The sequence below is a fragment of the Bos javanicus genome, chromosome 14 (genome assembly GCF_032452875.1).
Source record: "Bos javanicus breed banteng chromosome 14, ARS-OSU_banteng_1.0, whole genome shotgun sequence".
NCBI lineage: Eukaryota > Metazoa > Chordata > Mammalia > Artiodactyla > Bovidae > Bos > Bos javanicus.
Genome location: NC_083881.1, coordinates 11,082,743 through 11,109,044, shown reverse-complemented (window position 1 = coordinate 11,109,044; position 26,302 = coordinate 11,082,743). Strand labels below are relative to the sequence as shown.

Genomic DNA, 26,302 nt, shown 5'->3' with positions numbered 1-26,302 from the left:
CTCAGCATCCCTGCTATCTTCTATGGGAGCTGTGACAGAGCTAATTGTAAAGCTGGGAGCCCTGCTCTGAGCAGGACACAGACCCCTCCTACTTTCCGTCTAGCATCATCCTGAAGAAGTTCATTCAAGTGGGACAACCAACCCATTGTGTGAAAGAAGCCCACGTTTCTTGAAAATCTAATTTTCAGGTCCATTCCCCTGGGTGAGTGGTAACATTCACTTAATTCAATGCTTTATGAAAAAAGAATTAAAACCCAACTTCACTTGTTCCAAATGCGTTATATGGTTGTACATGTGTAATTCTGAGTGTAAAATGTAAATTACTTGGAACCATCCAAACACCCCCCAAATCACTGGGGAAGCACAGGCATCGGATGGATTGTTATGCAGCCATGAAGTAGTTCTGTAGATTCTTTTGACTATGAGGAAGTGCTCCTGTTATAACCTTAAATAACAAGGCAAGATTCAAAATTGTGTAACCTGCGTTACAGGTACCCCCTGCTTTTCAAAAATTAGCTTTCTGCTGCTTCACTTTTACTGAAAATCTACTCCAATACCTGCTTCCGCAAGAACTAACCACAAGAAATTAGGAGTTTCACTCTTACGAAAAAAAAGGCAAAAAGCAAAAACAGTGTTCGGCATTTGCTTGACCACGAGCTTTGATAGAGGCAGTGGGCACTCTGAACGGTATATCCATTAACAGAAGCAAGTTTGCTTTATCACGATGGACTTCAGTGTATAAACAGAAAGTAGCTTTCTTCTTTGTTTTGGTAGTCCCTTTAAATCTGCACAGTGGACTTGTAGAGACAAGCCTTTAACTTTTCCAGTCATCTCCAATTCATACATACACACACGTGTATGTGTGTACATACACACACACACACACACATACTCTCAAGTCATCTTCAGGTACGAAAACTATCACATTTCAATAATTAAACTATCCAGTTCAGTACACACCACCACCCACTAATACAGATTCAGATTTCCCTTCTAGGCCAATGTGGGGTCCTACTTCATGCCTTGGGGCCATTGATGAGGTGCAGGTACACAGTCAGCCTCCTCCTTTTCCTTTTTCTGCTTCACAAGGCTGCCTCAGGCTGCCCCAGAGTTGAGACAGGCTTGGACAACATCTGATCATTGTGTGTCCTCTGGGCTGGCAGAGTCCCATATAGACAACTTCTCCTTGAAGAGTTTCCCTAAGTTCATCAGAAATTCCATGGGCATCCACCACCTGCAGCTCCAGTGACCTGCCCTGTCTCTCACTACACCTTTCCTCTCCAGGTCCCAGCCCTTGACAGGGTGCTCCAACTCTCTGTTGCATTACTCAGACACCTCAAACAGTCCTTTCATGGGGAGCCACTTTTAAAACAGCCCAGATCTATTGCCTGTAGTTATATGTAGGGTTATTGACTTATTTGAGCATCTGATGGCTATCAGATGAGATCAGTCACTCAGTCGTGTCTGACTCTTTGCGACCCCATGAATCACAGCATGCCAGGCCTCCCTGTCCATCACCAACTCCCGGAGTGCAGTGAGTGCAGACTCACGTCCATCGAGTCAATGATGCCATCCAGCCATCTCATCCTCTGTCGTCCCCTTCTCCTCCCGCCCACAATCCCTCCCAGCATCACAGTCTTTTCCAATGAGTCAACTCTTCGCATGAGCTGGCCAAAGCACTGGAGTTTCAGCTTTAGCATCATTCCTTCCAAAGAACACCCAGGGCTGATCTCCTTTAGAATTGACTGGTTGGATCTCCTTGCAGTCCAAGGGACTCTCAAGAGTCTTCTCCAACACCACAGTTCAAAAGCATCGATTCTTCGGCGCTCAGCCTTCTTCACAGTCCAACTCTCACATCCATGCATGACCACAGGAAAAACCATAGCCTTGACTAGACGAACCTTTGTTGGCAAAGTAATGCCTCTGCTTTTGAATATGCTATCTAGGTTGGTCATAACTTTCCTTCCAAGGAGTAAGCGTCTTTTAATTTCATGGCTGCAGTCACCATCTGTAGTGATTTTGCAGCCCAGAAAAATAAAGTCTGATTGGCTATGCCATGGTCTAAAAGCTGCATACATCATACACCAATGCCACTACCACTGGCACCGACTTTGGGCACAGTTCTGTGTACATGCTAAAAAGATGTCAAAACATCCCAGACACCATGTCTTTTCCTCAAGTTATTAACCATCTTCCAGAGAAAAAAGGTATGTTCACACCTAGCTGCAAAGACCAGCAGGATGAGCCACCTGCCTGACCTTGGTTTTCTGAAGCAAATCTGACATCTGTTACCGTCTACCATGACGTTTCTAAACCTTTCTTTGAATGTCTATCTTTCTCCAGCAAGACTGTGACCCCCACAGCAGGAAGGGCCTATGCTTTGCTCATCTTTTCCCCTTCAGTTCCAGCCTTGGCTTATCATAGGAATACAATAAGAATGTGGTTATCAAGTGACTTAAATGCTAATTTTTTGAAAGAGTGTGAGGATCAGATAATTTTTGTAACAGTATAGTGTGAGTGTCAAAACTGAAATCTGTTTCTAGTTGATTTAACTCAATTCCACTATTGCCTCTCAAGGTCCAATTTCAGAGTGAATAATGCCCTCCTTATTCATGAGTGCTAATACATTTTGAGAAAGATAGACATGCTAGAGCATTTGGTGAGCTGTGTAAGTGTTCGGCAAGCATTACTCATTATTTGAGCAATGGGCATAAGAACACTAATAAGAACTGAATTCTCTGATGCTTTTTAGCTGAGTGCTTTCATAAGACCCTCTCTGAAGTTCATCTGGCTCATCCAGGTGATTGGTACACAAAAAATGTAATAACACATAATACACTACAGTATTCTGTGAACTACTGTAAACACAGTGCCTAGAGTATAAAAGGGATTTAATAAATGTTTATAAAAAATTACATTTGACTTTACAAAAAGTACTAAATCTATAGGGGGGTTGTAAGGCTCATTCCATCCATCTACTCAAAGCTATGGTTTTTCCAGTAGCCATGTACGAATGTGAGAGCTGGACCATAAAGAAAGCTGAGCACCGAAGAATTGATGTTTTTGAACTGTGGTGCTGGAGAAGACTCCTGAGAGTCTCTTGGACTACAAGGAGATCAAACCAGTCAATCCTAAAGGAAATCAGTCCTGAATATTCATTGGAAGGACTGATGCTGAAGCTTTAATACTTTGGCCACCTAATGCAAAGAACTGACTCATTGGAAAAGACCCTGATGCTGGGAAAGATTGAAGGCAGGAGAAGATGATGAGATGACAGAGATGACAGAGGATGATGACAGACAACAGAGGATGAGATCGTTGGATGGCATTACCAACTCGATGGGCATGAATTTCAGCAAGCTCCAGGAGTTGGTAATGGACAAGGAAGCCTCGCGTGCTGTAGTCTATGGGGTTGCCAAGAGTCAGACACGACCAAGTGACTAAACTGAACCGAAGGCTCAGTCCATTGTAACAAGTATAGAAATAGCTGTGATTTCATAAACAAAGTTCCCTGTGAGTAAATTTATTCAGTGTCACAAAGCAAAATAATCGAGTTGCCTGTCTGGGAGATGGTGAGCCCCCCTTTCTGGAATGGTATATGTTTATGGTAACAACCATTAAGCCAGGTACAGAATGCAAGTTAGGCTAGATGGTTTTGAGAATCCCTTCTGCTTCAGACTGTATGAGTTTGAACATTCAGAAATTCATCATTTATTCACTCAACAAATAAAAAAAAATTGCTGTCCAAGTCCTGGTCCCCAAAATCCCTAACCATACAGAAGTTATTTATATTGAAAGAAGATAGACAATAAACACATAAATGAATCAACGTTTACTATGCCAGATGACAACACCTGCTAATATAAGACCTAGCATTTTTAGTTAGTGCTGAGTTTTAAACTTAATTTAGAATGCAAACCTAAGTAGCAGGAAGGCAAAGAGTTTCAAATTCATGGGCCTCTAAGTCCCAGATGTTTCCTTTTCCTCTAACATTTAATATCATCTGATGCAGATGGATCCCTGGTCAGCTGAGTGAACTAATTAATAGTTGATAAGTTTCATGAGGGAGAAGAGGATTTCTATCACAGGGGTTCGGTATCCTTCATCAAAGCATCCAGGTGATACTATGAATTTTTCCCCTCTGGTTAATCAGGAAGACTAAATCCAGAAGGAGGGTTAAACAAGGTCAGAGAAATGGAAAAACAGTCACAATTTGCATTTGAGAGCACATGATGGAATCTATTTATATCTACCTCCAGGGACACAAGAGAAAAAGACTCCAATATGCACAGATAAGATTTTCAAAGATCCTAAAAAGCTAAGTGAACCATTCAACCCACTCAGAGATTAGTAATAAGTATCTGCTACTAGACAGTATTAGGTTATTTATCACAAAATATTTACAATTTAGAAAAGCAATTTTGATACATTTATATCCAAGACAGGATTAGATTATGTTTAAACAAAGACAAAGAATATTTCTAGGCTTTACCTCTCATACAAATAATTCCTGAAGTGATCTGGAATCTATTGTTTAACACATTTATCCATGCACAAACAAACCTAAGAGCTAACAAGCAAAATGAGCCTTCAGATTCCAGGTGGAGGTATGAGAAGAACATAGATTTTTGATGTCACAGGTCTTCATATATGTTTAACCCCTCCCAGTTGGAAGCTGTCTTGAAGTTTAATAGGCATATAAGAGAGGGCACATAGGCTGCAATGTACCATCCATTGGCTTGTTCTTTTTTTTTCACACACAAACATGCTAGTCACTGGCAAGGGGTCTGAGGCTTACAAGTTCAGGAAAGAGAAGACAAGTTCCAGCAATAATGAAAGCTGGGATATGGAAAACACCATTAGAAAGTAATAGAGTGTTATGGGAGTTCACAGGAGTAATATACCACATTCATTTTCTTGTCAGAGGATCCCAGTGGGCTTAGTGGCAGCTGTACTCAGCTCAGCTGGTGCAAGGAAGGGGCGGAAGAATGGAATCACTATGGTCCATTGTTCCAACATACCCAAAACTTCCCAAAGCATCATCTTTGTCAGACACTGAGCACAAACATCTGTCCTTGTAAGGATGTGCCCATGGGGTCAGATGCCAACCCAGAGACCCACCCTGTGATGCTGGACATTTGGTACCAAGAAACCAAATGAGCTGGTCATCCTACCTGAGAAGGCAGTTCTCCACACCTGAGCAGACCCTGAAGGCACTGACAGCTGGCATCTGTCTGCTGAACCTCCTCTGGGTATCAGGTCCTTCCTAGAGACCTCTCCATGGGCACCACTCTTTCCTTTGCCGTAGTTAGTCCACTGTTTTGTAGACAAGGAAGTTCAGCCAGATGAATTTCAGTATGTTGCAAGAGAATTGGAGCTCTGTAAAATCAAAAGAATTGAGCCTGTGAACCTCACCCATGTAGATAATTCTCCATCCAGTTCTCTATTAAAATGGTCTCTGTCCCTGAAAAGAGACAAGGGGTTTGTCTCAAGGGATAGCATCCAGGAGAGGTTGGGGGTGTCAGGAATATTTTTCTCTGGCCAGTTTAAGAAACGGGGCATCCTGGAGAAGAGACCAGTGGCCAAAGAGGAGGAGCGACAGTCCTTGGTTTTACAGTGAGAAAGGGGCTGAGCCCTGGATCCTGCCTGGTAGGACTGGTAGCCTGGGGATAGGTTTGATGCAATAATTTGTACTCCCAAAGGCAGTTTTCCTCCCCCTTTTATTAGGCCCACTTTATAAGCCAGCAGTGAGATGCTCTGAATTCTATAAAGGTGTTCACAGAAGCTTTCCCCCTTTCCTAGAGGGAAAAAAAGATGAATGTTAGGTCTGTTAATGGCAAGGAAAGGAAGTGGTTGATGTGAATTCTGCACTTCTTGGCCTTTTAAACCTGAAGATGACTAGTTAAAATAATCTGGTGTGCAGACCCTGACCACCATTCTAATGAGCCCTGCTAACTGGCACAGAAAATTAATAATAACAAATTAATTCCAGAGAATTCCATTTTAGGTACTCAATTATTAATGGTATTACAGTGTTATTAATGGTGTCAATTATTAATGGCATGAATAATTAAGAGATCACATCCATGCTATGATGTACAAGGGTTCTAACATTGAGCAAATTGCCCAGGATAAATAAACCTACCAGGGTTCAGACGTATAACACTCAGCCTTCAACATGTTTCTTGAAAGAACTCGGTACCATCTGTCATTAGAATAATTCTATTGATGAGATTTCTGTTACCAGGACTCCTGCCCAAGTTTTATGTTATGATGGTAACAAGAAAAAGGTTATGGGATGGAGTTGGGGAAGGGGCACATTTTCTTGGAAGCTGAGATCTTTCTGGGAGGACTCTGGCTGAAATTGGTGTCCACGGGAACCTAGGAATGAGATCAGGGAGAGCTCTGTGGATTCAGTGAATCCAGAAGAGCTAATCAAGTAACCTAAGGCTGGTCAGTTAGGGTTGAGCTTAATTTTAAAGACAGCAGAAACCCCAAACAGCCGTTACTCCCAAATAATGCAACCACTGTTTTGATAAGTAAAAATGAGGGAGATACTTCAGCAAAGTGTATTTAGGTGGGGGGCGGGGAGGGGGTTGGTTGCACAATTTAGCCACTATGTGAATGAGTATCCTGTAATCTCTCTCTGGGCCTCAGTTTTCTCATTTGTATGATGGGGATAACATAGGGTTGGCCAAAATATTTGTTCAGGTTCATCCATAAGATGATATGGAAAAATGCAAGCAAACTTTTTGGTTAACCCAATATTTACTCTGAAGACTATTTGACAAAATGAATGTATGGTTCAGAATAAAGCCACAACAAATAATTTATATCTGTGTTGCTGTTTTATTTATTTATTTAAATATTTTATAATCCAACTTGCCAATTGATTAAGTGAAGAACTCAAAGCCTAGGGAGTTGACGTGATTTGTCAGAGTGTGTGTGTAGGTTGTTCTCCCTCGCCCTTCCAGATTGCTATCTTCTCTATCCTTCTCTGAATTCCAGGAACCAACTTCCAGCCATGATATTGACAAGGCTCCAGTGTCTGGATGGGTTCCACCAACAGAGAGACCCAGCAAAAGGTGCGAAGAGGGAGGAGCATGAGATCAGGAAATTTCTTCTCTTAGCTTCTTCCCTCAGTGGATCCTATCAGCTGCTGGCTCTACAGAAGCTACTAGTGCTCCAAAGGGGCTAACTCAAAGTGACTTTATCGAATTCTGAGCCCGCTCCCATCTCTGTGCCCTTCCAGGGGACAGATGGTGACATGTTCGCTGCTACTGTCTCTGCATTACTGCACTGCCCTTTGTGAAAAATGTTTATCAAATTATCCTACTTTGAGTTTTCTGTCAGATAACAATAAGTGACAGAAATGATACTGGAATGCAAGACTCCTGGTTCTTGGTAGAGAATCTATCCTTCACACTCATTTAACTTTCATTCATATGTTCATTAAATTATTGGCCACAAAGAGAAGAGCCCTGCGCTGGGCAGACAGTATAATAATCAGCAACACATGGCTGCTCATTCTTCCCAAACACGACTTGCTAGTGCTCCAGTGCATGAGTTAGCAAACTGTTTCTGTATAGAGAGCCAAATAGCAAATATTTTAGACATTGGACCCTATGCCTTTGGGTCAACTATTCACCTCTTCCATGGTGGGGCACTAGCAGTCACTGACAGCATGTCCCTCAATGACTGTGGCCATGTAACCAATAAAACTCCCTTCATGTCCACTGAAGTGTGTACTCCATATAGTTTTCATGTGTGACAAACATTCTCCCTTTGACTTTTTTCCTCCAGATATTTAAAAATTATTTTTAGCTTGTGGGTCATACAAATCCAGGAAGCAGGCCCAAATGTGACTTTAGGCCATACTTTGCTAACCTCTATGCTGACACGTGAACTCAGTCAAGGAGGCCAAGAGCTGGGAAGAGAAAGCTGAGAAAGGGTTCACAGAGGAAGTGACATCTGCACAGAGGATTAATGGATGATTGAGTTGGTTTGGCAGGGAAAAGGGAAAGTACTTTTGTGACACAAGTAATGAGCAAAGGTAGGCTTCCCTGGTGGCTCAGACAATAGAGAATCTGCCTGCAATGCAAGAGACCCGAGACACGAGTCTGACCCCTAAATGAGGAAAATCTCCTGAAGAAGGGAATGGCAAGCCACTCCATTATTCTTGCCTGGAGAATCCCATGGACAGAGGAGCCTGGAGGACTATAGTCTATGAGGTTGCAAAGAATCTGACATGACTGAGCAACTACACACAATGAGAAAAAGCGAAGAATCTTAGAAGAGCAAGATGTGGGCAGGGAGTGGAGTCTGACCTAGTAGGGCCAGAGAACTGAGGCTTTGGGTGGTAGGAGGGGAGATCTTAGGGTCGAGGGGGTGGGCAGGCTGCTCCCAGCCACATCCTAGAGGGGCAGAGTGCCTGCTGAGAGACTGGACTTCAAAGGTAGAAAAGCCAAGCAGTGGGGTTCTGGGCAGCAGCAAGACCTGAGTGCAAAATCCAGCTCTACTCCTCTCCAGCTGAGTGATCACAGACAAATTATGTAACATGTCTGAGCCTCATTTCTTACGTGCAAAACGGTCCTCATAACAGCTCCAGCTTCATGATGGGAGTAGCGAGGATTAAATGGGGGTGATGCACACAGATTGCTCTCAGCAGTGCTGGCTCACAGTAAAGGGCTCAATAAAGGTTTGCTATTATTAGCATTATCATGATTGGGCTCATTGACTAGCCTGGCTCTCGTGACGCTTTCTCTAGCCCAAATTCAGAGTGCTCCTTGCCACTGCTGATGCGGATGGCTGCTGGACAATTGGCAGCCCTGAGGTGAACATAAGGTTTTCCTTTTAGCCCTGTGATAGCATCAGCTCTAATGAGTCTGCAGTGGCAGAAATCCATTTCTCTGAACTCGAACCTCATAGACCTTGGTTCATTGAATGTGTAGCCAAAGCCACAGTTCTCCCAGTTCAGACAATACCCTTCTTAGAGTGTTTGAGCACACAGAGCACTGATTATTACTTACCTAAGAGTTTTATTTCCTGTATAGGCTCCAAAGAGAGAGGACAATGTTTGGATAGTTCTCCTTTTTAATAATACCTTCTTGAGTCTCCTGGCTAGCAGCCTTCAGTGAATTTCCATGGTGCTCCATCCATCTAAAGGAGGAGAAGAAAGGCAAAAGCAGATGGACATTAGTCAGTGACATCACGTGAAATAAACAAGTTCTGTATATCCAAAAGATGCCCAAAGTGATACATTTTGTGATTAATTCAGTGGATCCTTAAAAGACTTAAGATTTTATTTAAATACATAGGAAATCATAAATTTAATTAAGAGACACTTAGGAAAACTAAGAAATGATGAGGAAGAAGACTGATTTGTTATTAAGACAAAATAATTTTGGTATTTAGTTACAATTTAGGCACTTAACCATTTCACAGATTTTGGGGGTACATTTCAAGGTAATGATTTTAATGTCACTTTTAAAAAAAACTAAAAATTCTGTTGTAAATGTAATAAATGTTCATCACACAATATTTGGGGAGAAAGGGAAAACTATAGAAAATTAAATATCAGTTGCTCAGTAAGTCTAAACCCGTAAGTTGTATTGTAATATTAATTATGTAGTTTCTCCAAATTTTCTTTTCTTGGCATATTGTAAATCTAGATAATGTCAAGGGAGACCAAATAAAGAATGTGGGAGGTCTCACTAGAAAATATGAAATGGCTGAAGTGAAAATGGCAGAATGAGAGCTTAACTGCACAGTCAGAAGAGTACTGAGCCATCACTGTTCACCACCTCCCTAGGGTGGAGAGGCATGTGTTTTTCCTTCAGCCCAAGTTCAGTGGGAAAAGGACAGACAGATAAAGAGATAGGCAAGTAGATAGATATTTCAAATGAGTATCAACACTAGCAATAGTGACAGCTGATTATATAAGAGAAAAGATGGGAACCAGAAAAAAAACTGAAATGACATATTCAAGATATTGAATAAAACAATGACTACCCTAGACTTCTATACTTGGTGAAAATATCCTTGAAAAATAAAAGTTAAAAGACATTTTAACAGAGAAAATATAAAAGTATTTTCCATATTCAATTCTACACTCAAGGAGTGAATAAAAGGAGACCTTCAGGCAGAAGAAAATGATAGAGGCTTGGGGAAACGGGAAGGAATGAGAAGCAACTGAAATAGTAAACAGGTGGGAAAATCTAAATGAACACTGACAACATAGAAGAAATGGACAAATTCTTAGAAAAGTACAACTTTCCAAAACTCGACCAGGAAGAAACAGAAAATCTTAACAGACCCATCACAAGCACAGAAATTGAAACTGTAATCAGAAATCTTCCAGCAAACAAAAGCCCAGGACCAGACAGCTTCACAGCTGAATTCTACCAAAAATTTAGAGAAGAGCTAACACCTATCCTACTCAAACTCTTCCAGAAAATTGCAGAGGAGGGTAAACTTCCAAACTCATTCTATGAGGCCACCATCACCCTAATACCAAAACCAGACCAAAGTGCCACAAAAAAAGAAAACTACAGGCCAATGTCACTGATGAACATAGATGCAAAAATCCTTAACAAAATTCTAGCAAACAGACTCCAACAACAGATAAAAAAGATGACCAAGTGGGCTTTATCCTAGGGATGCAAGGGTTCTTCAATATCTGCAAATCAATCAATGTGCTGCACCATATTAACAAATTGAAAGATAAAAACCATATGATTATCTCAATAGATGCAGAGAAAGCCTTTAACAGAATTCAACATCCATTTATGATAAAAACTCTCCAGAAAGCAGGAATAGAAGGAACATACCTCTACATAATAAAAGCTATATATGACAAACACACAGCAAACATTATCCTCAATGGTGAACAACTGAAAGCATTTCCCCTAAAGTCAGGAATAAGACAAGGGTGGCCACTCTCACCACTACTATTCAACATAGTTTTGGAAGTTTTGGCAACAGCAATCAGAGCAGAAAAAGAAAGAAAAGGACCAGATTGGAAAAGAAGTAAAACTCTCACTCTTTGCAGATGAAATGATCCTCTACATAGAAAAACCTAAAGACTCCACTAGAAAATTACTAGAGCTAATCAATGAATATAGTTAAGTTGTAGGATATAAAATTAACACACAGAAATCCCTTGCATTCCTAAACACTGACAATGAGAAAACAGAAAGAGAAATCAAGGAAAGAATTTCATTCACCACTGCAATGAAAAGAATAAAATACTTAGGAATATATCTACCTAAAGAAACTAAAGACCTATATATAGAAAACTATAAAACACTGATGAAAGAAATCAAAGAGGACACAAATAGATGGAAAAATATACCATGTTCATGGACTGAAAGAATCAATATAGTGAAAAGGAGTATACTACCCAAAGCAATCTATAGATTCAATGCAATCCCTATCAAGTTACCAACGGTATTTTTCACAGAACTAGAACAAATAATTTCACAATTTGTATGGAAATACAAAAAAAACTCAAATAGCCAAAGCAATCTTGAGAAAGAAGAATGGAACTGGAGGAATCAACCTGCCTGACTTCAGGCTCTACTACAAAGCTACAAAAGCTATTTGTGTCTTTCTGGCACAAAGACAGAAATACAGATCAATGGAACAAAATAGAAAGCCCAGGGATAAATCCATGCACCTATGGACACTTTATCTTTGACAAAGGAGGCAAGAATATACAATGGAGAAAAGACAATCTCTTTAACAAGTGGTGCTGGGAAATCTGGTCAACCACTTGTAAAAGAATGAAACTAGAACACTTTCTAACACCATACACAAAAATAAACTCCAAATGGATTAAAGATCTAAATGTAAGACCAGAAACTATTAAACTCCTAGAGGAAAACATAGGCAAAACACTCTCCAACATAAATCACAGCAGGAACCTCTATGATCCTCTATGACCCACCTCCCAGAATATTGGAAATAAAAGTGAAAATAAACAAATGGGACCTAATTAAGCTTAAAAGCTTTTGCACAGCAAAGGAAACTATAAGCAAGGTGGAAAGACAGCCTTCAGAATGGGAGAAAATAATAGCAAGCGAAGCAACAGACAAAGAATTAATCTTAAAAATATACAAGCAACTCCTGCAGCTCAATTCCAGAAAAATAAACGACCCAATCAAAAAATGGGCCAAAGAACTAAATAGACATTTCTCTAAAGAAGACATACAGATGGCTAACAAACACATGAAAAGATGCTCAACATCACTCATTATCAGAGAAATGCAAATCAAAACCACAATGAGGTACCATTTCATGCCTGTCAGAATGGCTGCTACCCAAAAGTCTACAAGCAAGAAATACTGGAAAGGGTGTGGAGAAAAGGGAACCCTCTTACACTGTTGGTGGGAATGCAAACTAGTACAGCCTCTGTGGAGAACAGTCTGGAGATTCCTTAAAAAAACTGGAAATAGAACTGCTATATGACCCAGCAATCCCACTGCTGGGCATACACACTGAGGAAACCAGAATTGAAAGAGACACATGTACCCCAATGTTCATCACAGCACTGTTTATAATAGCCAGGACATGTAAGCAACCTAGACGTCCATCAGTAGATGAATGTATAAGAAAGCTGTGGTACATATACACAATGGAATATTACTCAGCCATTAAAAAGATTACATTTTAATCAGTTCTAATGAGGTGGATGAAACTGGAGCCTATTATACAGAGTGAAGTCATCAAGAAAGAAAAACACCAATACAGTATACTAATGCATATATATGGAATTTAGAAAGGTGGTAACAATAACCCCACATGTGAGACAGCAAAAGAGACACAGATGTATAGAACAGTCTTCTGGACTATGTGGGAGAGGGCGAGGGTGGGATCATTTGGGAGAATGGCATTGAAACATGTATATTATCATATGTGAAAAGGATCGCCAGTCCAGGTTGATGCATGAGACAGGGCACTCAGGGCCGGTGCACTGGGATGACCCAGAGGGATGGGATAGGGAAAGAGGTGGGAGAGGGGTTCAGGATGGGGAACACATGTACACCCGTGGTGGATCCATGTCAATGTATGGCAAAACCACTACAATATTGTAAAGTAATTGCTGCTGCTGCTGCTAAGTCACTTCAGTCATGTCCGACTCTGTGCAACCCCATAGATGGCAGCCCAGCAGGCTCCCCTGTCCCTGGGATTCTCCAGGCAAGAACACTAGAGTGGGTTGCTATTTCCTTCTCCAATGAATGAAAGTGAAAAGTGAAAGTGAAGTTGCTCAGTCATGTCCAACTCTTCACAACCCCATGAACCAGAGCCTACCAGGCTCCTCCGTCCATGGGGTTTTCCAGGCAAGAGTACTGGAGTGGGGTGCCATTGCCTTCTCCAGTAAAGTAATTAGCCTCCAATTAAAATAAATAAATTTATATTAAAAATGTTAAAAAATAAATGAACACTGAGTATATAAATAAAGATAAAGCTTATGGAATATAACATACAAGGAGAATATATTTAGAATTAAAATACATAACAATAATGTTCAATAATGTGGGACATGGTAAATGGAGTTGAATTCTCTAGGATAATGACAGAAAACATAGTGAAAGACCATATAGCTAATAAAGTAATAAAAGAAAATTAAATAATAAAAAAAAATTACTCCAAGTGAAATTGATAGAAATGGAGAAATGGTACATAGAAATAAAAATAGACTATTAGTTACTTTAAAAGTAAGTGAATTAAATATTTCAGTTACAATAACAAAGATTAATAGCATAAATTAAAAGTAAATTGACTATATATTTCTTAAAAGAGACATATCTTAAACACAATACAGAATACTTGAAATTAAATATTGGAAATATTTACACAATGCAAATATTAATACATTTGATATATAGTAATATTTGGCAGTTATTTTAAAGCAAGAAACATCTCTACAGATTCAAAAGTGCGGGGATTTTTTATTATTATTATTATAAAAGGATCAACCCATGTGAAAATGTACTAAGTTTACATCTATCTAATTACACTGTTTTAAAATACATAAATCAAGTACTAATAGAACTTAAAAGAGAAACAAAGTCACAGTCATTTGGCAGATATTCATGCATTTCTTACTCAAGTTCTAATCAAATAGGCAGATACAAAATCAGCAAGAATGTAGGATATTTGAGTAACAAGAAAAACAAACAACCTGACACATAGAAAACAATGTACATGTTAACTGCAGACAAAAATAATCAACAGAAGGATGGGAAGAATGAACACAAAACAAACATTCATTACTGTAGAAGGCGACTTACAAGACAGGCTTTAACCCTTTGTCAGAATAAGTCTTGCAACCATTCCTCCTGCCACCACTGTCTCCATTATATTAAACTTCTCTCCCTATAGAAACTGGACAGTCATAGGCCCGCTCCAACAAGGAGGAAGGAAAGAAAGCTGAAGCTGTGTACAAGCTTCACACCCAGATCTGGAACTTGCTTTGTCAGGACAGTGGCTCAAAATATTCCTGTCCTAATTCACTTCTCTCCTGAAAGTAGAAGTTTCTTCCTAAAAACACACAAGTAGGAAATTTCCCCTAACACTAGCTCAAGGAGATTCTATGATTCAGAGAGTGACATATGTTAGATATAATTCTAACACTGATCGCAGTTTTAATGAAATGTCTGTTTTCCTTGCACTTCATCTCTAGAACCAGACATTATTAACACATGTATCCCAACCCTTCACACAGTGCTTGGCACTTCACAGATTTCTAAAAGAATTTCTCGAATAAATAAAAATTGGAATAAAATAAGAAAAGTCTCCTGGCAGAGACAAAACAACAGTCTAGGAGTAAGATAAGCACTTTCCAGAGTAACCCTTCCTGAGACATGTGGACCCTTGCATTGTACATGTGGTCCTTGGAAAACCTGGAAATCACCCAAATTCAACCAGAGTAACTGTGTGCATCTTCAGATCTCAAATATGACCCAGAACAGTTGCTAGTTCATGCTGAATTACAGCTGGACATCCTGAGAGAAGATACGTGTTAATAGATCCATGTGGTTCACACGGCGATGAAAACTGCGTCAAAGTCAATAGCATACTACAAGGAAGAAGCAGCAGCCAACCTCAGGTTTTTTATATCCTGGAGATGGGGGCTCTGCATTTGCACTGCCAGGAATTTCCACTTAATCTTCCACATCAATCATTTAAAATCATTGCCTCTTTGAAATGAAATAAAACACTGAGGTCCAGAGAGAATGAGGAAACTGTTCTAATTACTGTTATAACTGAGAATCAGATCCTGATCTTTCTATGCCCCCAAACCTGGGCCCTTTCAACTTTTGTCTACAGATTCCAAAAACACCGTTTAAAAGATGCTGTGGGTCTAACTGCCTTTGTTCAATAAGCTACTGATACTGACTTCAGTTTCCTTGGGAACTTCCCCACTGGGGAAAAATGCAATGACAAACAGGAACTCCTCAGTCCTCATTATAACTATATTCTCTATGTTTCATTCATAAAGTAGAATATGGACTAACAATCAGTATCTGAAGATATCCTTTACTCACTAGGATTGGAATTGCTTCTTGCAGGAAAGACAGGGAAAGGTAGGGTATCCAAAGGTCCAAATCTGGCCCATCCATGGGCAATTCTGCCTTCGTGAACAGCACGTCCAGAATACTGTTTCCTTGATACCTTTTTTTAAAATTGTTAAACAGCTTACCCACTAGTTGCATAAGAAATAAAAAGGTCAGGGACTTCCCTGATGGTCTAGTTGTTAAGAATCTGCTTTGAAATGCAGGGGACATGGGTTTGATGGTTAAGAATCTGCTTTGCAATGCAGGGGACATGGGTTTGATCCCTGGTTCAGGAACTAAGGTCACACATGTCATGGGGCAACTAAGCCCATGCACCACAACTAATGAGCCCGCTGTCTAGAGCTCAAGAGCCACAACACAAGAAGCCACTGCAGTGAGAAGCCCGTATATCACAACTAGAGAAAGTCCATGAGCAGCAGTGAAGAGACCATGTGCTGGATCAAAGACCCAGCACAGTCATAAACAATAAATAAAAGAAATAAAAAGGTCACCCCAATCTATATTTCCTTTTTATATGTTGGAACTCGGTCGATTTTGAAACTTGTTAATATGTGCTGCCAACATTTTCTTCATCTTTCATTGCTGCCTCAAAATGTGTGATTTCTTTTTTTACATAATAAAGAAGTACTTTTACAAATAGAGAAGTATTTTCTCTTTTACTCCTCTCTTTCTCTCATCCCCACTCTATCTCTGTCTTGCCTCATTTTTCTTCTGCTTCATTCTTTCTCACAGTCATCTATTATTCCTCCTTTGTTGACCCTTATCTTTTTATCATGGTGAGCTTTTCTTATTGAAGTATAGTTGATATACGATATACCTTCAGGTGTACAATATTTGTGATTCACAAATTTTAAAGGTTATACTCCATTTGCAGTTATTTTAAGATTTGACTATGTTCACCGTGTTGTACGGTGGTGATCAGCCCCGGGATTTCTTCAGAAGGAATGATGCTAAAGAAGAAACTCCAGTACTTTGGCCACCTCATGCAAAGAGTTGACTCACTGGAAAAGACTCTGATGCTGGGAGGGATTGGGGGCAGGAGGAGAAGAGGACGACAGAGGATGAGATGGCTGGATGGCATCACTGACTCGATGGACGTGAGTCTGAGTGAACTCCCAGAGTTGGTGACGGACAGGGAGGCCTGGCGTGCTGCGATTCATGGGGTCACAAAGAAAGAGTCGGACACGACTGAGAGACTGAAATGAACTGAACTGAACTAAAGCTTATTTTATACATAATAGTTTGTATCTCTTAGTTCCCCCTAACCCTATATCACCCTCACTCCCTTCCTTGGCCAATTATCTTTTGACACCAATGATAACCAGATGCAATTCCCCAAATTCTACCCACTAGAAGTCTTTTTCCTTGCTACTGTCTTTCAAGGCCATTAATGCAATGCTAGCCCAACCAACCCTCCATCACCCTGGGGCGGGAAAGCCTCTGGAGTAAATATTACCTATCAGAGTATCCCCACATTGGCCACAAATGACTGTCTTATGCCTCCACCTCAATTAGGCACAAGATATAGGCTTCCCAAGGAACGGTGAGGTCCCAGGTTAGGTAGTTCTGGGTAGCTGAGGTAGACACTGAAGAGCTGATTGATGAAGGCTGTCACACACTCAGTGCCTCGAATATAGTAGCCATATATGTACATTTGCAAGAAGCAGAAAATCTGACCTCAGTGACTTACTGTTTTCTTTTATATTTTGATTGAAGTAGAGTGAACTTACATTATATTTGTTTCAGGTATACGATATAGCAATTCAACATTTTTACAGATTATGCACACCATGCAAATTTATTACAATACCATTGACTATACTGCCTATGCTTCCATTACATCTTTGTGATTTCTAACTAGTAGTTTGCAACTCTTAATCTCTTTCACCTCTTTACCCCTTCTTCACCCTACATCCTTTCTGGTAACCACTCATTTGTTCTCTGTATCTTTGAGTCTGTATCTGTTTTGTTATACTTGTATGTCTGCTTTGTTTTTTGTTGTTTTTTTTTTTTTAATTTAGATTTATTTTTTTGTTGTTTTTTTAATTTTTTTATATTTTTTTTAACTTTACAATATTGTTTTGGTTTTGCCATATATCAAAATGAATCCACCACAGGTTCTATATATAAATGAAAACATACGATGTATGATAGACAGATAGATACGTATAGATCTTTATCCATTCATCTGTCCCTGGACACTAGGGCTGCTTCTGTATCTTGGCTATAATAAATAATTCTGCTATGAACATTGAAGTGAATATATCTTTTCTAATTCATGTTTTCATTTTCTTTGGACAAATACCCAGGAGTGGAATGTGGAATTGCTGGATCGCATGTTAGTTCTATTTTTAAAGTTTTGAGGAACTTCCATGCTGTTTTCCACAGTGACTGTACCAATTTACATTCCTCCTAACAGTTATATAAGAGTAACTCGTGTCTGTTCAATAGATCAATAAAGTCTACAGCCTTCTTGCCAGTACCCTTACGGTCACAAGGTGGCAAGTGTCATATTTACAGTCGAGGCCAGAATGAGAAAGGACATTGCAGTGTGTCTGTCCTTTTTAATCAGAAAACTAAACCCCTTTAAGAATTCTGCAGGAAAATTTCATTTTCCTAGGTCTCCTTGGACAAAACTGAGGTACACTGGGGCTTCCAAGAATGCTAAAAGAGTGAGAATAAGATTATCATGATCGACTTACACCAATAAAAATTTATTGCTTGGCAAAAAATCCATGAGAGTGCTGTTAGCAAGGAGAAGGGAAGAACAGCTGAACAGTAGGTAGAATACCAACAATATCTGTCACAAGGAATAAATATTTATAGAATGGAGAATGATTTTTTGGCTACACAAATAATTCCTGCCTTGGGAAGAAGTTTGATTCAATCATTTCTGAGGTCATTTCAATACCAGTCCATGAACTAAGGGGAACATTAAAGACTACCCATAATTAATCAAAAGAAATCTTTTAACTGTGGCAAACCATCAAGAGAGCCAGCAAAAGAGAGGAAAATTCTTTAGTATCATAGCCAGACTCATTCTGTATCCCCAGAGATACCTCCAGGCAGCCACTGACTTTCAGAACAGAGCTGTTGGGGCCACAGTGAGCCAAAGAGGAATAATAACCACTTTGTCCTCCTCCTGGACCAGGGAAAAAGTGATCAGCTGTAGCCTCCATGAAAAGCCTTCCTCTTCCCACCTTTAACGACTCGCCCCCGCCTTCCTCCCCACCCTCAACGGAGTCCCCTGCTCAAAATCTGACGTAAATTGTTTCCTTACCGTGGCAAGCTGCCCAAGATTTCTGGGAAGTATGTTTGAACAGGAGTCCTGCCAGGGCTGGAGTCAGCAGTGCTTCTGTGTAGCCTGCAGTATAAGTTGTGATTAGGGATATTGAGATCCCTGAAGTTGTAGGCCAAGCAAGTGTGTCGTCTGTGTGTGTGTGTGTGTGTGTGTAGTTTTTTTTTTTCCTATTCGCTTCTTCACTTAGAATATGAAAACCAAAGGCCATTAGAGACTGTTAGCTTGATGGAGTACGGCATTCCTCCCAAGGCTGTTTTCGCTTTCCTCTCCATTCATTCATTCACTCACTCATTCTTTCAACTAAAGAACTTTTCTCCAGTAAAGAGTAATTAACAGGGAGATAAGGGTCTAGAGATTATGGTGAAAGGCAGACTTTAAGCCAATACTTTAAATCGTTTCTTGATGACGTCTACTCTTTTACCTCCTTCTGTTTTTCCCATTCTTTACTGTTTCAGGGTTGAAGTAAAATATTGCCTGCTGAGATGGTATAGCTGAAGAAGCATGAGCTATGGAATAAAAAGACGCTGATGAGAATTCCAGCTGAACCACTTATGAGCTGCTGGATCTTCAGTGAGTTACTTAATCCACATGAAGCTGTTTTCCTTCATCTGAGCAGGTGGCCGGTGGTCTCTTCACACACTGATATTCCAATTTGCATTCTTCTTCACTTCCTCACTTATACTTTCTTAAATACACTATCTCCAAATTTGTTAGTAATTTTTCATGGAGTCATCTCTCTTCGTGCCACACAGAGATACTTATTGTGTCCTGAAGGCTCTAGTTCGCTATGTGGTCCACTTAGTAATATGCTGCAATACTTTGGCCACTTGATGCAAAGAACTGACTCATTGGAAATGACCCTGATGCTGGAAAAGATTGAGGGCAGGAGGAGAAAGGGACAACAGAGGATAAGATGGTTGGATGGCATCACTGACTTCATCATCACTGATAAGTTTGAGCAAACTCTGGGAGTTGGCAATGGACAGGGAAGCCTGGTGTGCTGTAGTCCATGGGGTCGCAGAGTCAGACATGACTGAGCAACTAAACTGAACTGAGTAAAATGCTATTGAGGAATAGTATACAAATCATGAATATACAGCTTCATGGATTATCACAAACTGACAAGCTTATGGAACCAGCATTTATATCACAGAATTGAACATCTTTAGCACCCCAGAATCCTCTGCATCCTTTTCCACAACCAAAAGCTAACTTCTATCCTTATATTTAATACCGATAAGAGTATTGTAGGGACCCTTTCATTGCATGGGGCTTCTTTCATTAAACTCCATGTTTATAAGATACATTAATGTTGTTACCTATAGTGTTACTCTTCACTATCATTGTTGTATAATATTCCATTGTGTGACTATATCACGATTTGTTTATTCATCTCTCTGTGGATGAATATTTAGATTACTCCAGTTCCAAACTATGATAAATAGTGGTGCTATAAACATTCCTCCACATGATTTTTTGTCAACAGATGCACACTCTTCTTTAGCATATCTAGGACTAGAATTACTGGGTCATAGGGTATGAAAATATTTAACTTCAGTTAATATGGTCACTTTTCCAAAGTGCCTGCAACAATGTCCACCCCCACCACCAACATGTATAGAATTCCTCTTACTCAATACATTCAGTAACTCTTCTTGCTGTTAACTACTATCATCATTCCCTGTCAGTTCCTTCTAAATAATGTACTTATTGTTCAACATGTTTTGATATGTTCATCTCTTACAGCTGAGCCATTGTGATCAATGTACATTGATGGACATTGCTTTGTGAAAGTGATTTTCATTTCCCTGAGGACCAAGGAAGGTGAGCAGCCTTTCAAAAGTTTATTGGTCATTTGAATATGCTCTTTTAATGAAGTTTCTGTTCAAGTTTCTTGCTCATGTCTTCCTGTTGAATTGTCTATCTTTTACTTATTGACTTGTAGTTCTTTGTATATTTTGTAGAGTCCTCTGGCTAACATATGTGGTGCAAATATTTTCTCTTGCTCAGTGGCTTGCCCTTGGTTTGAGTCATTCATTTCTAAATATTGCTCTAGAAACAAATGAAGTGGAATCACTCCTCTGAAGCTTCTTATCTGTGAGACTTCAGGTGAGTTAATAAGCCTTTCTGAACCTCAGTTTCCTATCTATAAAATAGGAATAATAACCCTCACCCAACCTATATCATATTGCTATTGGGAGGAAGAAACGAAGTCCTACCTATGCAACAGCTTGAGAATTCATACATTATCTAGGTCAAGAATTATAACTATGGTTTATAACTATTATAGATAACTCATATTACTATTATTAGTGGTAAGTTGGCAGGCACCAGAGGAAAAAATAATCGAATTGTATGCTGGGTAGTAAAATAGCTTAGGAATAAATCACCTGAGAGGGTGATATCCTTAGTTCACATCCATGGGACAAAGAACTTTTAGTTATACATCCTACACAAAAGAGGGATCTTATAAGACTGAAACAGTGTTCCCAGACGTGAGCCTCAGCGCCCATACAGGCATTTCAGAACTTGACACTGAAATTCTCATTTCCTCTCAGTTCCCTTACTTTCCACTGAATACATCCAGTCAGGCAAAGATGTCTTCCCCAAGAAGGTAATGCCACTTCTCAAAAACCTGAGCCTCTAACAAGATGTGTTTTCCATCCATTTTTATTCTTAAACCAAGCGACAGTTGACTTTTGTTGAGAACTTAATGATATAAGGGCTGTGAGGGAATAACGTGGAGTACTAGAAGGTCGAATGCTGACACACTGAAATCATCTTATCCTACCTCCTAATCTTACACCTGGAGAAATGGAGGTCTAGAGAGACAAAGTACTTACCTAAGGATGTGCATGAAGTGAGTGAAGGACAAAAGCCTGCAATTTTGCTTTACAGACCATAGGCTGTGGAGGGCCATGTCTGTTTTGTTCATCGTCATAACATGTGGCACACCAAGCACGGTGCCTATCAAACAGCCTTCCTGACACTTCCCAAACACACCAAGCTCATTTCTATACACAGAGAGAACTCACTACATGGGAAGGGCTTGGCACTTAAAATTTTATAGAATAATGTAAATAAGTGACTGATTGTTTACAAGAACACAGAGCTGGGAAAACCTGTACAGATGATTAATTGTGGGATATTTCCCATGTTCCTCAGAGAATCCTTCCAAAACCACCTAAAGCCTAAGACAGAGGTAGTCTGTGTTCACATAGCAATATGTTCTTAACTCTGTTATAGCAGTGTGTATTGCATTACCTCATGTCATAGATAGCCATTCATGTGTTTAAATCCACTAGACTATGCCTAGTACAGACCTTGATACCTGGTAGGTAATCCACGAATAGTTACTACATGAGTAACTCAAGCAACCAACCGATAGGCAACAGTTGATCTCCCTACTACTTTAGCATCTCAACCTACATTCCCAGGGCTGAAATTAGGGATATCGAAATCCCTGAAATTATAGATCTATTATAGTATGTTGTCTTTAGGGAAGGAACGCACACACACACATATATTTTTTTTTTCTATTTCTATGTCTTCTACCTCTATTGTTGACTTCGCATATGAAGAAAAACAGAGTGTAAGAGACTGCTAGTTTGATGACGTATAACAACCATTCTAAGTCTACTTCTTATCACTGTATCCTCACAAGGCAGAAGGGTTGTGGGAGCTCTTTGAGGTTTCTTTCATAAGGGTATTAATCCATTCACAGAGGCTCCACCCCCATGACCTAACTTACCTCCTAATACCATTACATTTTGTTTAGCGGCTAAGTCGTCTTCGACTTTTTTGTGACCCAAGGGACTATAGCCCACCAGATTCCTCTATCTATGGGATTCCCCAGGCAAGAATACAGGAGTGGGTTGCCATTTCCTTCTCCAGTGGATCTACATTGAGGGTTAAGATTTCAACATATGACGTTGGGGGAGACCAAAGCATTCAGGCCATCCACTCATCCTTGAACACATTGGTAAGATCACCCATCACAATCAGGACCAAGAAGCTGAGCTAAACTGATAGCCCCTCAAAAGTTCTCCCTGTCTGCGTAGACTCAATGGTCCCATTAAGATAAGTGCACTGCAGAGGCACTGAACTAGTTTCTGCATGACCAATCTTTAAAAATGTAATCATTTAAAATAAATACAAAAATACATATATAGCTGATTCACTTCATTATATGACAGAAACTAACACAACATTGTAAAGCAATTGTGTGTGTGTGTGTGTGTGTGTGTGTGTGTGCGCACGTGCTCCATTCTGTCCGACTCTTTACAACCCCAGAGACTGTAGGCTGCCATGCTTCTCTGTCCATGGAATTTTCCAGGCAAGAATATTGGAGTGGGTTGCCATTTCCTCCTCCAGGGGTTCTTTCTGACCCAGGGATAGAACCCACATCTCTTGTGTCTCCTGCATTGGCAGGTGGATTCTTTACCACTGCGCCACCTGGGAAGCAGGTGGGAAGCAATTATACTTCCATAAAAAATAAAACCATCCCTTTTTAAAAATGAAGAATAATAATGCATATTTAAGTAAATAGCATCCCTATTTTTCATTCTGATCTTTTAGGAAAAAAACAGTCAGGCACCATTTTTCCGACTTTGTTGAAGAAACTAAGGCTCATAGAGTTTAGTTGCTTTGACCAAGGTCACAGATTTACGATTTCATGATTGAATGACTAGGACTTTAGCCGCTTTTGCCTGAGATCCTTTTCCTCTTTTTATATCATCAGCATCATTCATCTACTCTCCATCATCATTTTCTCCAGAGGAGGGGGGGGGAAAAGTACAAAATTCAGGCAAGTATGGTACCTCTGAGGATTCTTCATGACTCACTAAAATAACTGGACACATCTTCTGGGAAACAGAGTCAGAGAAAAGAATGTGGGAAGATCCTTGCCTTCCTCTGAAATGACAGGGCAGGTCTCTGACTGACATTCTCAGATTCCCACAAGGAGAATAACACTTCTTGTCTCTCAACTGTGTAACTCTGAGCCAGAGGCATCTCTTTATCTTTTCCAAGAAAATGGAAACCAAAAGAAAACTGTCTTTACCAAGAGGCACAACTGAAGCAAGACAATGTTCCTTGCAAAGGATGCCCACAGAGTCCAGGTCTGGCTGTGGTCAAGTAGACCAGACATGCTGCATTTGGGTCATCACTAAAATAGACAGCCTTTAATTTCACTTCAAACCATTTTTATCAGTCTCAACAAAAATTTGACATATTGAGACACATAAAATATCACAATAAATGTGCATTTTTGTATTGAGTTGTTCCTAATAACATATATTCCCTAATGGGGTTTTGAGAACACAGAATACTAACAAGTAGAACCATGCCCGTTGGTCCCAGGACCATCTCTGATACAGGAGCACAACTGAATCCACGGAGTGTGGAAAATGGTGTGTTATCAGTAATACTATTATGCTTCTTGATTAGGTTGAATTTATTAATTTATATAATAATACCAAGAATAATTGAGAGAGCTTTTTGAAAGTATAGTTGTACTAGAGAGAAGAATCAGACACAATTTCACTCTTATGAAATAGACACAATTTCACTCTTATGAAATAACTATTAAGTGCTATTAAATATATCAGTTTAAGTACTTCATCTATACAGTTTTCTTTGATTCATACAAGAGATACAAAGAAGAATTTGAGAAGCAATTCCTAGCCTCAAAGAGAGACAGCTACCTCCTTAAATAATTACAGACCATATCATGCCATAGCGGTTGTCTGCACTCTGTGGTATGTTAAGAACAAATGTAGGAATGACCAATTCTGCATGGGGGGGGCAAAAACAAATCCAGCAAACGTTTGAGTCTGCTGGGATGGCCAGTAAATCAATCAGCCTCAGTCCCTGTAAGATGGTCTTCCAAACCCCAACTCAATGACCAGTGGTTGATTCAGTGACCACACAGACACACAGACATATTTAACTGCCAGCCCTCATTGAGTCTGGTTTCATCGGGTGAGTTTCCTTCAGGGCTGTTGCATTCAGTTTTCTTCTTCCATTCCAGAATACTTAGGTCAGAACACTGGTCCAGAATGTGACGAAGTCTAAAGTCTTGCAAAATTTTCACAAGAAGGAAAGGTCATTGATTGTGTCTACAGGGCGAGAGTTCAGTGTTCAGGGGGAGTCTGCTATTTAGTCTTTTAACTCCAGATAGGCATTATTTCTTCCAACTCATTGAGTATCACATAATATTATATAGTGAATCTTTGGTCTCTGGCCTCTCAAGAACCAGTCAGTTAAGCTTTTCCAATATTCCATGACCCATCAATAAATAGTACCAAGTCTTACACTGGGCACTGGAAATCAAAAATAAATGAGCCATGACCCTTGTCTTCAAATGTTATACAGTTCAGGGAAGAGACAAGAATCAAACAAGGCAACTAAAAGTCTGATTCCAGGGGTTGATGTGAGCAGAGGAGAGTGACAAATTGCAGGAGTTGGGAAGGTGGGAGGTGGAAGGAAAACTTCCTAGAAGAAGTAGCATCTAAGCTGAGTTCTGAAATGAAATGCAGAGGATATGCAGGTGATAAAGGGGGGAGGATGGGGGGCATTCCAGGAAAGTACTAGTGAAAACAGACGTATGGAGGACAAAACCATGGAGTGCAGTCAGAGCCTCAGGAAAGTTCAGAACAGAGGGAACATGGCAGGGAAGACAGAAGACTGAGAACCGAGAGGAGCAACTCTAGAGTTGTATTTTTTACAGGTTTCATAGATCATATTTTGAAGGCAGCAAAAACTCTGAAGGTTTTCAATAGGGTAATAAGTATGTGTGTGTGTGGTGTGTTATTGAAGGATACCCCAAAAGCTACTTCTTGGAAAGTGAGTTACAGAGAGTGAAGTTAGAAGTTAGAAGCCAACCAGAAGGCTGTTTTGGTAGTCCAGAAAGGAAATGACAGAGTACTGACATTTTTTTAGAAATGACAGTGTGGTAGAGAAACATTAGTGCAATAAAGAATCTCTAACAATTTATAAAGAAGAATTGGTAGTTAAATGGATGTTGGACATAAAGGAAAGGGAGGAATCAAAGCTAACATCTAAGTTTGAAGCTTGGAAATTGGACAGATAATGGTTCTATTTATTAAGAACAATAATACTTTGTTTTCAATGGGTTTTGTTTTTTCATATTTTCAGTCCCCATATCAAATAAGAGATAATTTGCTGCTTTCTAGAACCAGAGCTCTGGAACTAAGTTATCTTTTCACCTGATATGAAGTCATCTAAATTAATACAATTTCCTTAAATATGTACAAGGGAGGAAGTCAGACACAGAAGGTCACACTGTATGATTCCTCTTCTATATGAAATAATCAGAATAGATAAGTCCATAAAAACAGGACACAGCTTGGAGGTTGCCAGGGGCTTGGGAGAGGGAGGGTGGGGAGGAACTGCTTGC

At 39.9% G+C, this 26,302-nt stretch overlaps 1 long non-coding RNA gene across 4 annotated transcripts in view; it reads right to left on the bottom strand.

Moving 5' to 3' along the window:
- The window catches only part of LOC133260338 (uncharacterized), a 591,714-nt gene that overhangs the window by 115,389 nt on the left and 450,023 nt on the right, over window positions 1-26,302 (bottom strand). For 2 of the 4 annotated variants that reach the window (XR_009740759.1, XR_009740761.1), the window contains 2 exons: window positions 9,030-9,159; window positions 5,175-5,379 (listed from right to left, as the gene is read on the bottom strand). This is a non-coding gene — a long non-coding RNA (uncharacterized LOC133260338). Of the gene's footprint in view, window positions 1-5,174; window positions 5,380-9,029; window positions 9,160-14,294; window positions 14,709-18,861; window positions 19,248-26,302 lie in introns of those variants that run through there. The other 2 variants (XR_009740760.1, XR_009740758.1) reach the window with 2 other exon arrangements.